At 38.7% G+C, this 12,155-nt stretch overlaps 1 non-coding gene across 1 annotated transcript; it reads right to left on the bottom strand.

Moving 5' to 3' along the window:
* Positions 1-10,827: 10,827 nt before the first annotated feature.
* TRNAL-UAA (transfer RNA leucine (anticodon UAA)) lies at positions 10,828-10,910 on the bottom strand. Its single transcript has one exon. It is a non-coding gene; the product is annotated as a tRNA-Leu (tRNA).
* Positions 10,911-12,155: the final 1,245 nt, after the last annotated feature.

Below are 12,155 nucleotides of genomic sequence, written 5' to 3'. Positions count from 1 at the left end.
CCGATTTCCTGCTAAAGCCTTTCGCATCAAGTTCCTATGCTAGAACATAGGTGGGGTGTACCATTATATTTTTGAGAAATGCATCCCATTCATCCATTTTTTGAGATCATGTTAGGACGTGTGGTAAAAAATGAGTTGGATCCAATACTCAAGTGTACTGAAAATATGAGGATTGAATGTCCACGGTTTAAATATTCATGGGGCCATATAAGTTTTGAATCAAGAAAATATTTTTGTTTTTAGTTATCTCAGTAGAAAAGATGTTATGAACGGTGCGGATGTCATGTAAACATTACTGTTGACCTCGCAGGGTTGCATATGGCATGTAAGCATTATTGTCCACCTCGCAGAGCCCTACGGCCCATCCGGGCGGGGGTAGGACGCAATCCCCGTCCAAAATTGACTGGTTGAGAAGACTTTCTATTGAAGTGACATCACCTAATTATTTGGGCCTCACTATGATGTATGTGTTGTATCCACACCGTCCATCCATTTGTAGAGATCATTTTATGGCATGAGCCAAAGAATGAATCAGATCAAAAGCTTGAGTGGATCCCACCATAGAAAACAGTGGAGATAGTGACGCTCACTATTAAAAGCTTTTAAGGGCCACAAAAGTTTTTTGATCAAGCTGATATTAGTGTTTTCCATTCTTTAATGTTTAAGTTAACTTATGAACAAGTTAGATCTTAAATAAACATCAAAGTGGACCTTAGGAAGGTTTTAACGGTGGGTGTCTCTCTCCCTATTGTTTTCTGTGGTGGGGTCCACTCCAACTTTCGATATGCTCATTCTTTTTCTCATGTCCTAAAATGATTTTTAAAACTGGATGGACGGTGTGGATATAACAAATACATCAAGGTGGGCCCACAAAACTTGGTGACGTCACTTAAGTCTCGCTGCTCAACTTGGCAGTAGCTAATCCGCCTCCCTCGGCGTGAGTGCAGGAGAGAGTCTTTTTTTTGAAGACTCTCTCTTTCGCAATGCAGTGGAATCCCAGCCCCTCTCCTCATCCTACGGCGTACATGAAGGCTCGCACATAAATTCTGTGCGGTATGGTATGGTTCGTAGGAGACTGACACTCTCTCTCTCTCTCTCTCTCTCTCTCTCTATATATATATATATATATATATATATGTTTTCTCCGTTGACGGATCATTTTAAGCATTATCCATTGATAGATCATTTTAAGCATGAGCCCAAAAAGGAAGCAGATTTAAGGCTCAAGTGGATAACACCACAAGAAGGAAGTAGTGGTGATAATGACACCAACCGTGGAAACTTTCTTAGGGTCCACTGTGGTGTTTATTTGCCATTCAACCTGTTCATAATGTCATGTAGACCTGGATGAAGGTAAACCAAAAATACAAGCTTGATCAAAGTTTTGTGGCTTTCAAAAAGTTTTTAATGGTGGGCGTTCAAACCCAACTACGTGGTCCATGTGAGTCTTGGATCAACCTCAATTTTTGGCTCATACCTTAAAATGATATGTTAAAATAGATGCATGGGTATAAAACACAGACATTGGTGAGATGGTTGGGGCATGATGTAATCCATGTGTAACTTTCCAATGTGCTCTACCTAAGCCCCATGCTTGTGGTCTAATTGTGGACATGGGATCGCGGACGGATTGCGTTCACATGGCCTTCGTAGGTTTTTAAGTATACTTGTTACTCGATGTATTGTATATTTGACATGGAGTCGTTACTTGACAATTATTCAGATTTTCACAGTTAGCTAGACCCTATGGAAACCTTAAGTCAAGAAATCGAAAGATTTTCTATTTTAAAATAACTTATGATCTATGACCATAAATTCTAGATAAGGGACTACGGTGATGAAGACGGAAGGTGTTAGGCACCCTCTCTGCCCATATAAGTGCATGGTCTCTACTTTACAGGACAAGATGAAATACAAGGGGTTGGATTAATTCTTGTATACGAATGATGCAATGAAGTATGTGGAATGTAATGTGGCAATGTAGTGCCTACTTTAAGCAATGGACCGAGATAGACTTCTCTACCCGGACTTACCTACTTGGAGAAGTCGTTGAAAGCCTAGTTGATCCTTCTTTTTTATGGGAAAGAACTAGTATATCGGTAAGCCACAAAACATACACTCAAACTGATTAGACAAGCGGGTGGATTGGGAGTGGAGATGATGATGCATAATGCAAATGCAAGAGTGGATGAAATTGAATAGAGTTGGGCGAGTGGGTGAACGGATTGTCGCAAGGATCGATTGAACTGGGTTGGATCAGTCTTTTGAATGGATCAAGTGGCTAAGGGTTGGACTCTGCTAGGCCAACCTAAGGGTAAAGGGCCTCGTCTCTTACACTCTTATTCTCTCTCTGGTGGACGGATGGGCTAGACCCTCTCTCTCTCTCTCTCTCTCTCTCTCTCTCCCCTCTTCTTCTCTTTTTAAGTGAGGATGGGTGAATAAGAGATAAGAGATAATTTGGAAATGAAATTAGATTGGGGGTATTTATAGGTGTTTTGAGTGGCATTATGGTGATTTCTAACAAGTTCGAAGGTTAAATAGGGTTCCAAGGGTTGTAATTGGCCAATGCATGGGTGTGCCACATGGCGCACTATGGTTGGTTAGATCAAATGGCAAGAAGTGTAATTTTGGGCAAAACTAGAGGCAGAGGGGTCATTTCACCCCGATTGGGCTTCCCAAAAAGAGGTTTGCTTTTTCCCCTCCCCACCTAAGTTATGAAAAAATCTCGCGGGAATGCATGTGGTGGGCTGTGCATGCTAGTGGATGGGTCCCATCTTTTGCGGGGGCTCCCCATGGGATGTTAATTCCCCTCTGGTCGACTCATTTCTACTTTATCATGTGAGGGCACCTTTAATATGGGTCATTCATCATGCGGGCCCACCTTTAAAGTCCACCATCCATTATGTGGGTCCCACCTTTTCTATGGACCATCCATCATGTGGGGCCCACTTGATGTGGATAGTCCGTCATGCGGGGCCACATTTTGATGTGAGTCATCCATCATGTGGGTCCCACCTTTGCTATGGACCATCCATCATGTAGAGCCCAACCTTCAATATGGGTTGTTCATCATGTAGGCTCACATTTGATGTTAACCTTCTATTACGTGGTCCCACCTTTAAAGTCCTCCATCCATCATGTGGGTCCCACCTTTGATATGAGTTGTCCAAAATGTGGAGCCACACTTTCATGTAGGGCATCCATCATGTGGGCCCACCTTTGATGTGACTGTGCATCATGTGAGCCCACTTTGATGTGGACCATTCATCACGTGGAGCCCACCTTTGATATGGGTTCCTCATCATGTGGGTCCACCTAGAGAGATTGTAAAGAGAAGAGAGGAGGGTAGGATAGGAATTACTTAAAAAATTTAAGGACAAATTTGTCCAAAAACTAACCAAAAATATTTACCCGCTTAAGACAAATAAACTCTAAAAGAAAAATTATCCTACCTATCACTTATTTTTTAAGAGCTTTTTAGCTAGTTTATAAAAGAATATGATCTAAAATTGAAACTTTACCAAACCGTATAGTTAAAAAATATGAGCTTATTATTTTTTTTAAAGAATAAGCAAATAAGCTCTTATTAGTAGAGATGCCAAACGGGCCCTTAATACTTTTAAGTATTGAAAATTTTGTTTGATAATTTTTCTAAAAAAATCCTGATATCTGAAAATTTTATAAAAAACTATTATAGTAAACACAAACCATAAATGTTTGAACATTAGCAATTTGTCATATTTGCCTATAGTATCTCAATCTTTATTTTTATGTAGAGTATGAGATGAAACCTACTGTTGCAATGCTACTAAATTTGGTGAACCTATGGCTAATCTAATAAAAGTTTAATACTTTCCTCTTGTGCATTGCGGCAAGAGAATATTACTCAATTTATAAATTTTAATCCTTACTATTTTAGGAAGTTCAATGATGACTTGCGGGTAAGGAAAGATTGAAGATCAATTAGACATTCATGCGAGATCTATGTCAAATATCTCATGAATTGCTCAGATATCTAATAGGTGTACCATGCTAATCAAGACTGCCAAGATATTGAGCTTAGATATAGGTTGATTGTGATAGGTCATCCTTTAATCTTGCCATACAACAAGCCTATGCGTTCATGTTAGTAATTCTCACATGCATTTTCCTTGGATTTCCTAGATAAAGTTCTTTATCCTCTTCTTTAAACTATATGTTTACCTCAAGATTTGATTCGGTACACCCTTTTCCTTATTTTCTTGAAATCTAACTTAAATCTTTCATAGCTATTTTCTTTGACTTCTTAGAAATCAAAGATTCATCCCTTATCTTTCTTGAATTTTTTTTTGTTTTAATTATTTTCTTTAAAATCAAGAACTTTTATCTTGTTTCTTTCTTTTAATTCTTGAAAATTAAGATTTTTAGTTTCTTGTATTTTTTATTTAGTTTTTACTTTCTTAGAAAATCAAAGATCCAATTCCTACCTTTCTTCGTTTGTGGCCACTTTTTTTTTTCCCTTGAAAATTAAGATTTGTTTTCTTGGTCTCTCTTTTAATCGAGGTTTGTTTTCTTGTTCTTTCAAAATTTTATATTCAACTACTTGTATTGCATATTCATGATTTTATTAGAATATTTTGATGATGGGAAAAAAGATTTATAATATATGGATGTATGTATGAAAAGGTTAAAAATCTTTCATGACTTTTATGTTATTTTGAAATTATTGAATCATATATAATGTGCATGATTATTATGAAATTGTGAGGATAATTCAATTATCTGGGTTGAAAGACTCATGTTGGAATATTAAAAAAATAGGTAAGGTGATCGAGTCCCATTGGTTGAAAATCTTTAAAAGCATAAGTAGGTGGGGTGATGGAGACCATTGGGTTGAAAAGTTCCTAAAGCCCAATTGGTACCTTTTAAATCCTTTATTGTGAGGTTAGGTAGATGAGTATGGTTGACTTACAAAAGACCATTGCAAGGTCAGGTGTTGTAATTGAGAAAGTATTAGTCGATTGGTGTGAAATGACTCCGGTGTTCGAAAGGTAAACATTACTGATTATTATGGATATTTCATATATGAGTATTGTATTTCTAATGCGTGCCACAATATTTTATTTTGAGAGCTTGTTTATGAAATCCTTGTATCCCATGTTACATAAGAATTCTATTTTATTTTGAAGGTTACATTGAATAATGTATGTTTTATTTCATATGAAATTGCACTTAAATATTTGGTTATTTAGTCTTTGGTTTTTAAAGCATTATATTGGATTGCAGTACTATTTGATAAAGATATTTTATTCAAGTTGAATGTGTTTTCAAACTTGTGTTGAGATTTACCTACTGGGCTTCGTAGCCTATACTTTTGGGATTTTAAATTTCAGGATCAGAATCCCAAGGAGCGTGAGAAGTGGAGTTCTAACCGTTATTGTTCTATTAGAATTAGTAATCCTTTTAAGTTTTAGTTTTATTTATAAAGAACTTGGAATGAGAAGTTCATGTATTACTTTAGTTAAGGGCGATAATAATTTAGTGGATGTTTATTTTTGGAGTTAATGTTAATTTCTTTAGTAAAAACAAATGTTTCTATGTAGTGGTTTATACTATAGAATTATGGTTTGTGAGTGTAAAATATATAAGTCGTGTCCTTAGGTATAAGATTGGGGATGAGCATACCCGGGTGCGGGAATCAAGGCTTAACGGGCCATACTTGGCGACAAAGTCTCTAGAAAATTCACATCCACAGGTGAGATATTTGGGTCGTACAATTCAACTTAATTTTTTAAAACTAATCAGTGACATATACAAAATATGGTGGATCGAGATTTCATTTGAAAGTATCTATGGTGGCCATCATCGTCCTAGTTTACCTCGTTATTTCCTTTAGAGTGGCCTACTTGATTTATGGATTAGGCTGGTTCTTAGGGCTCTCAATGAAGCAGGTCAGATTTGAGATCTGATTCGCTCCGAACCCATATAATGCGGAGTTGGATCTTAAAATAAGTCCTATTAACTAAATAGAGCGGATTTGGGTTCATAAAAATAAATCCGAATCATATTCAGGTTGGATCTAAATCTAGTGGTGAGATCCGATCGGATCCCCATTATTACATGCTTTAAGCTGTCAACCGTTTCGGCTTCCATGGTAGTAAATTCTATGTGGTTATTCGACTTCTGCTCTACAGACTTTAATACTCTTGCATGATTTAAATTGAAAATATTCAAATTGTACTATTTTATTGCTAAATTAAATATTTATCTTATATATTTTTATATTTGTGATGCGGGGGATTTGGATCAGATCCGACCCAAATTCGATGGCTATATGAATTTTTGGGTCAGAAATGGATCTGTCTATTTGTAAGTGGATCGGATATAGATATCACCTTTTCGATCTGAGTTGGATCCGAATCTAGCTACAAATTTTGGACTTGGAGCCAGATCCAATTGGATCTGATCCGGAACCGGCCCATTGAGAGCCGTACTAGTTCTTTGAAAACAGGTTTAACATAAGTGAGTGCACCTAATGTAGGGATTAGATGGCGACCAAGTATCATAGTGGGCCCCACACAATTGGATTGTGTTATTGGGAGTCTATGCTTGTTCAAGCCAATGTTCGCTTTCTTGGCACATATATTGTTCCCCGCTCATATCTACCATTACATCAGTCGGGCCACATTTTGAGGTGGCATTGGCCCGAATTTGGCACATAAATAATATAAGGTACACGCCACATTTCTTGTAGATGTATCTATGTTTGGCATCACCCTCTCCAATTTACCACGTTGTTTACTTAATGTGGCCCACTTGAGCTAGGTATAAAGCTAGGTCTAGGCACATGTGTTTAATATAAGGTCGTTCACCTACTAGATGGATTCGATGGAAGTCACCGATCTCGCTACTGCAGGCTCAATGTAGCTAGAAGCATATGACAGTTATTTGCTGAAGAGAGATGATTGGATGGAAAGAAAATGATGTTGTTGTCGTGACTAACCGTCCAACATGTTTCGTTGCAGAGCCGCATCAAAAGATGATCCGAGGACTTGAATCATTCATTTTCTGTTTACTACTGTGATATTCATTTTATGACTGAAATAATGCTTAATAGTGATTTTATAACTTATTTATGCCTGATCTTACCATGTCAGATTCAACAACATAGAAGAAATCATGTGCCATCAATATCTTAATAAAAGGTAAATAGAATATCTTTTCCACTACTTTGATGGTCGGATTTAATTAGAGTCTAAGGTATTATGAGTAGTCCAAAAAAGATAAGTTAGGTTGATTATTGTCACAGGACGCTTGTCATATATCTTATTTACGTGACTGAGTCGGCTACTTTGGTAACCTCAAGGGTGATGATAAACAATAGCCAAAAAACAGTTAGACTAGTGGCAAATTCGACCAGTGCATTATAATATCATATGAAGGAGACATTTACAACCGAAACTGCTTGGTAGAGATGCACTATGAAGTAGCGTAACAATATGTTAAGTTAGCCAATTTTCACGCACATGATGCACATTCAAGCAAAAAGTAAAGTAACAATTGTCCACACGTGGCTGTATAGGAGAATTCTCACCCACATAGCAGATTGAAGACGTGCACACCATCGATGTTAACCCACAACAAACGATCCATGCACCTGACAACGCATGATAGGCCACGATCGTTTAAGGGCCCAGACAGTTTATATATATATATATAGATAAAAAATTTTGAGTTAGGTTGTTAGTACAAGCCCATGTCAGTACACACACTCCAAGTTAGCCACCCCCGATAGAGATAGATTATAATATCATATGAAGGAGACATTTACAACCGAAACTGCTTAGGGCTCAGACAGTTATTTACTCATCAGTGCACATGAGAAACGGCTACGTATAGATCTCTCCAACAACCACTTAGAAAGTTTATAAATAGAGAAAGTTCAAAGAGCTCCAAGCCTTGCCATCCCAAAGGAATACAATTTTACAACGCAACTCTACATATCCTAATTTAATTTATCATGCTCGTTTACACTAGTGTATGGATTGACCTTAGCTTAGTTTTAATGTTAACCAATCCATCTACGTTGGATCAACCTTAGATTAGTCTTAGTTTAATTATGCTCGTCCACGCTGCTCCGTTGGACAGACATTTAGTGTAGTTCCCTTCATCTATGCTCCAATTGTTCAACTAAGGACAACTGTAGCTTCAAAACCTCGCCTACGCAATAGTCATTTGATCACTAAGGATTTTTTATTTTTTATTTTAATTTGCAAGTGTTTATTTTAAATAAATGTTTTTTTTTTTTTCTTTTGATTACTCTTATGCTGTATTGTTATTTGAAATACAAATAATGCAAGTTAAACTGTCCAAATTATTGAGCCATTTTAGGTGTACCATGAACCACAGCTTAAGAGTTATCTGATCATCACACTATCCGATTGGTTGACATTTATTGGACGGTTAAAATGAAAAATATCCAATGGTCATATTTTTTTAAAAAAATCACAAAACAAAAGTGCCCATCAATCAGAGGTTAGGTTTGTCTAACCAATATGATTTTAGGATTATGATTTAGAGGCAGGATGTTCCGTAATTTTGTTGGTTTAATTTGAGTAAATATATTCAACTTATATGATTTTCTAAGTGGCTGTGTATCAAGGTCATGTGCTGCCTGAGTATCATATGGCTTTCCTGTCAACCCAATATCCATCACCTCTATTATGCACACGTGCTTATGCAAGCGCGTGTAAAACTCACCTATAATTCAAAAATATGGACAGTAGCAAACTTAAAAAACAACGACAGAAAATATAGACGACCATATTTTCATTAGTCTTATTATGATTAACGGGGACGCGGATTAGATACTGACAAGGTCAGTAGCCAAATTCTTACTGAAGTGACGCCACCAAGCTCCATAGACCTCACCATGATGCATGTGTTGTATCTATACCGTCCATCCATATGGAGAGATCACTTTATAGCATGATAAAAAGAATGAGATAGATATAAAGTCCAAGTGGACCCCACAATAGAAAATAGTGGGGACAATGACATCCACTGTTCAAAACTTCTTAAGGGCCACAGAAGTTTCCAATTAAGCTGATATTTGTGTTTTCACTTCATCTATCTCTATGCTAACTTATGAATATGTTCGATCTCAAAAATATATCAGGGTGGGCCGTATAAATATTTCAAAGGTGGGTGTGACTGCTTGCACAGTTTTCTATGATGAGTACACTTCAACTTTACAATTTGGTTACTGACCTTGTCGGTATATAATCTGCGTTCGATTAACATAGCTGCGACTAGGGGTGTACACGAACTGAGCTAGCTCGGTTAGCTCGCTCAACTCGACTTGAAAAGCTTGATTCGATTCGGTTCAAAGCTGAGTTCGAGCCGAGTCGAGCTGATTTTTTTTAGCTCTAAAATGAGTTTGAGACGAGTTCGAGCTGGCCCCAACTCGACTCGACTCAGCACGAACTCAGCTCGAATCAAACTCAGATCGAACCAGTTCGGTGACTCGGTTACTTTGATATTGATGTTGCTCACCAAGCATTTGATGAAATGACTCAACGAAGTGTGGCTGGTGGCAAGGAAGGTATGTATATGAAACAAATACCATTTTTTTCTAGATTTTTATATTGCTTGGAAGGTATTTGATAAAATACCTGAACAACCTTTGCTGTTGTTTTACAAACAATGTGATTTTAAAGGTGCAGTCCACAGGTGTTTGTGGAAATGGTGCACAAAAAAACTCAACTCGATCCTGACTCGAACTCAGCTTGAACTGGCCCGAGCTGCTAACCGAATCGAGCCGAGCTGGCCAGTCAGGCTCGAGAATCAAGCCAAGCCGAGTTCAAGCCGAGGTCAGCTAGTGGCCGGGCCTAGTCGAGCTGAGGCCAGCTCGACTCGGTTCGGCTCGATGTACACCCCTGGCTGCGACGAATGATGGTGGCTCCCACATTACACTGAAAATAGGAAGTGAATCGCTTACTGAGCATACTCTGAGGGGTTTACTGTAATTTATGTATTTTATCCGCTATCTATCCATTTTACTAGATAATTCAAAGCATATCCAAAGCTAAAGCGGACCACAGCATGAGAAACAGTGTGAATTGAACGTCTACCACCGTTTGGAAAATTCTCAGGATCCATAAAAGTTTTAGATGAAGTTGCAATTTGTGTTTTACTTTCATCATATGAACATGCTGGATGACAAATAAGCATCGCTGTACGCACTAGTAATGTTTCAACGGTGGAAATCATTTTTCACGTGGCTCAACTCCTAGACTGATATGGAAAAGGAAGCGGATTGGCTGGTGTACTACACACCACCGACTTAGTCGGTGTGTGTACGTGTTGGTGCGAAGACGAGCGCTGACGCTCCTCGAGCACTAGGTTGTACGAACGGTTGGATATCAAGGTTGCATGGGCCGTACAATGATGTGTTTATTATATCCACACCGTTAATCCATTTGGTTAGATCATTTTAGAAAGTGATATAAAAAATCAGTCATGGACCACACCATAAGTAGCAGTGGAACAATGATTTTCACCGTTAAAACATCCGTGGGTGTTCAATTCCCCACTGATTTTTTCATTGTGGTCAACTTGATCTTTGAATATATCTTATTTTTCCGCTCAACACTTAAAACTACTTTTCCAAATGATCGGATGGTTTGGATATAACACATAACTCACGGTGGGACTCACAGAACTCGGTAACGTCAACACACCAGACAATCCGCTTCTTATGGAAAAACGGATGGACGGCGTGGATAAGCCGCGGTGGCCGAAAATATGGAAAGTTGTAAGCTTAAAAATTAAAAGAAAAAAAAAAAATGCTGGCTATGGGGTTCGAACCCATGCGCACTTATGTGCAGAAGATCTTAAGTCTTCCCCCTTAACCTCTCGGGCAAACCAGCTAGATAAGAAAAATGTTAAATAATTAATTATAATGTAAATCTAACACCATTCTTTTGTTGCGCGTCGACCATTGAAATGTTATTCTGACCATTCATTTTCTGGACAAGTACCGTGTGGTCAGGATCATTTTGCCATTGGCATGTTTATTCATGACTAAATCCTTAGCGAGGCTTGCATTTTGGCCGGTTCACATATGCATGCGTGTAATCGGGTCCCGCAGCTCACGTATGATATAAAATTCGTCTTTGTTCCACTTCGGGGAAGAAATTGCGTATTGCCCCTGCCTGGACGGATTAGGTCCAAGCAGGGTATCTGTGGGGCCCACTGTGATGCATGGGTTTTATCCACGCCTAAGGGTATGAACCTAAAAATGAGAAGGATCCAAGGCTGAAGTAGACCACACAATGGTGATTGAACGCCCACTATTAAAAACTTCTTAGGAACAGCAGAATTCTTGATCACGATCAGGTTGGATGGCAAATAAACATCCGATGGACCCTAGGAAGATTTTATCAGTGGATGATAATTTCCTGTGGTGTGGTCCACTTGACCCTTGGATTTGTCTCATTTTTGGGCTTAAACCCTAAAATGATTTGGAAAAATGGATGGACGGCGTGGATAAAACCTATACATCACGTTGGCCCCACCGAGCCTCTGTCTGGATCAAGGCGACTAGGAGAGATGGTAGAGAGAGCGAAGCTCGATCTTCACGATCCGACGGCGAGCCGTGTCTCATCCCGGCTGCAAATTCCATCAAGTGTATTATTTCAAGGGAGATGGTACTTGGGCCAGGGCATGCCTACCGGTTTCCCCACCTGATGAACAGGCAGGATATCTCGCTTGTAAGTAATATTAGTACCCGTGACACGAACGCCCTCATCCATCTCACGCGAGCGAGTACATTGCATTCCCTCTGTAGACTTGACCTTGGGAGCGGATTGCGTCCTGCCTCTGCCTCGACTATAATCCGTCCATGCAGGGGCTCTGTAGGGCCCAAATTAATGTATTGATTTTATCCACTCGGTTCATCCATTTTTTCAGATCATTTTACCGTATAAAACCAAAAATGAAACAGATCCAAATCTTAAGTGAACCACACCAGTGGCGATAATAACACCCACCATTGAAACCTTCCTAGCGGCCACCTAGGTCATATAAACCTGGATGAAGAGAAAAACAAATATCAGCTTGGTCCAAAACCTCTGCAGATCCCAAACAGTTTTTAACGGTGGGTGTTTAATCCC

The sequence above is a fragment of the Magnolia sinica genome, chromosome 19 (genome assembly GCF_029962835.1).
Source record: "Magnolia sinica isolate HGM2019 chromosome 19, MsV1, whole genome shotgun sequence".
Taxonomy (NCBI): domain Eukaryota; kingdom Viridiplantae; phylum Streptophyta; class Magnoliopsida; order Magnoliales; family Magnoliaceae; genus Magnolia; species Magnolia sinica.
This window is presented reverse-complemented; position numbering and strand designations above follow the sequence as displayed.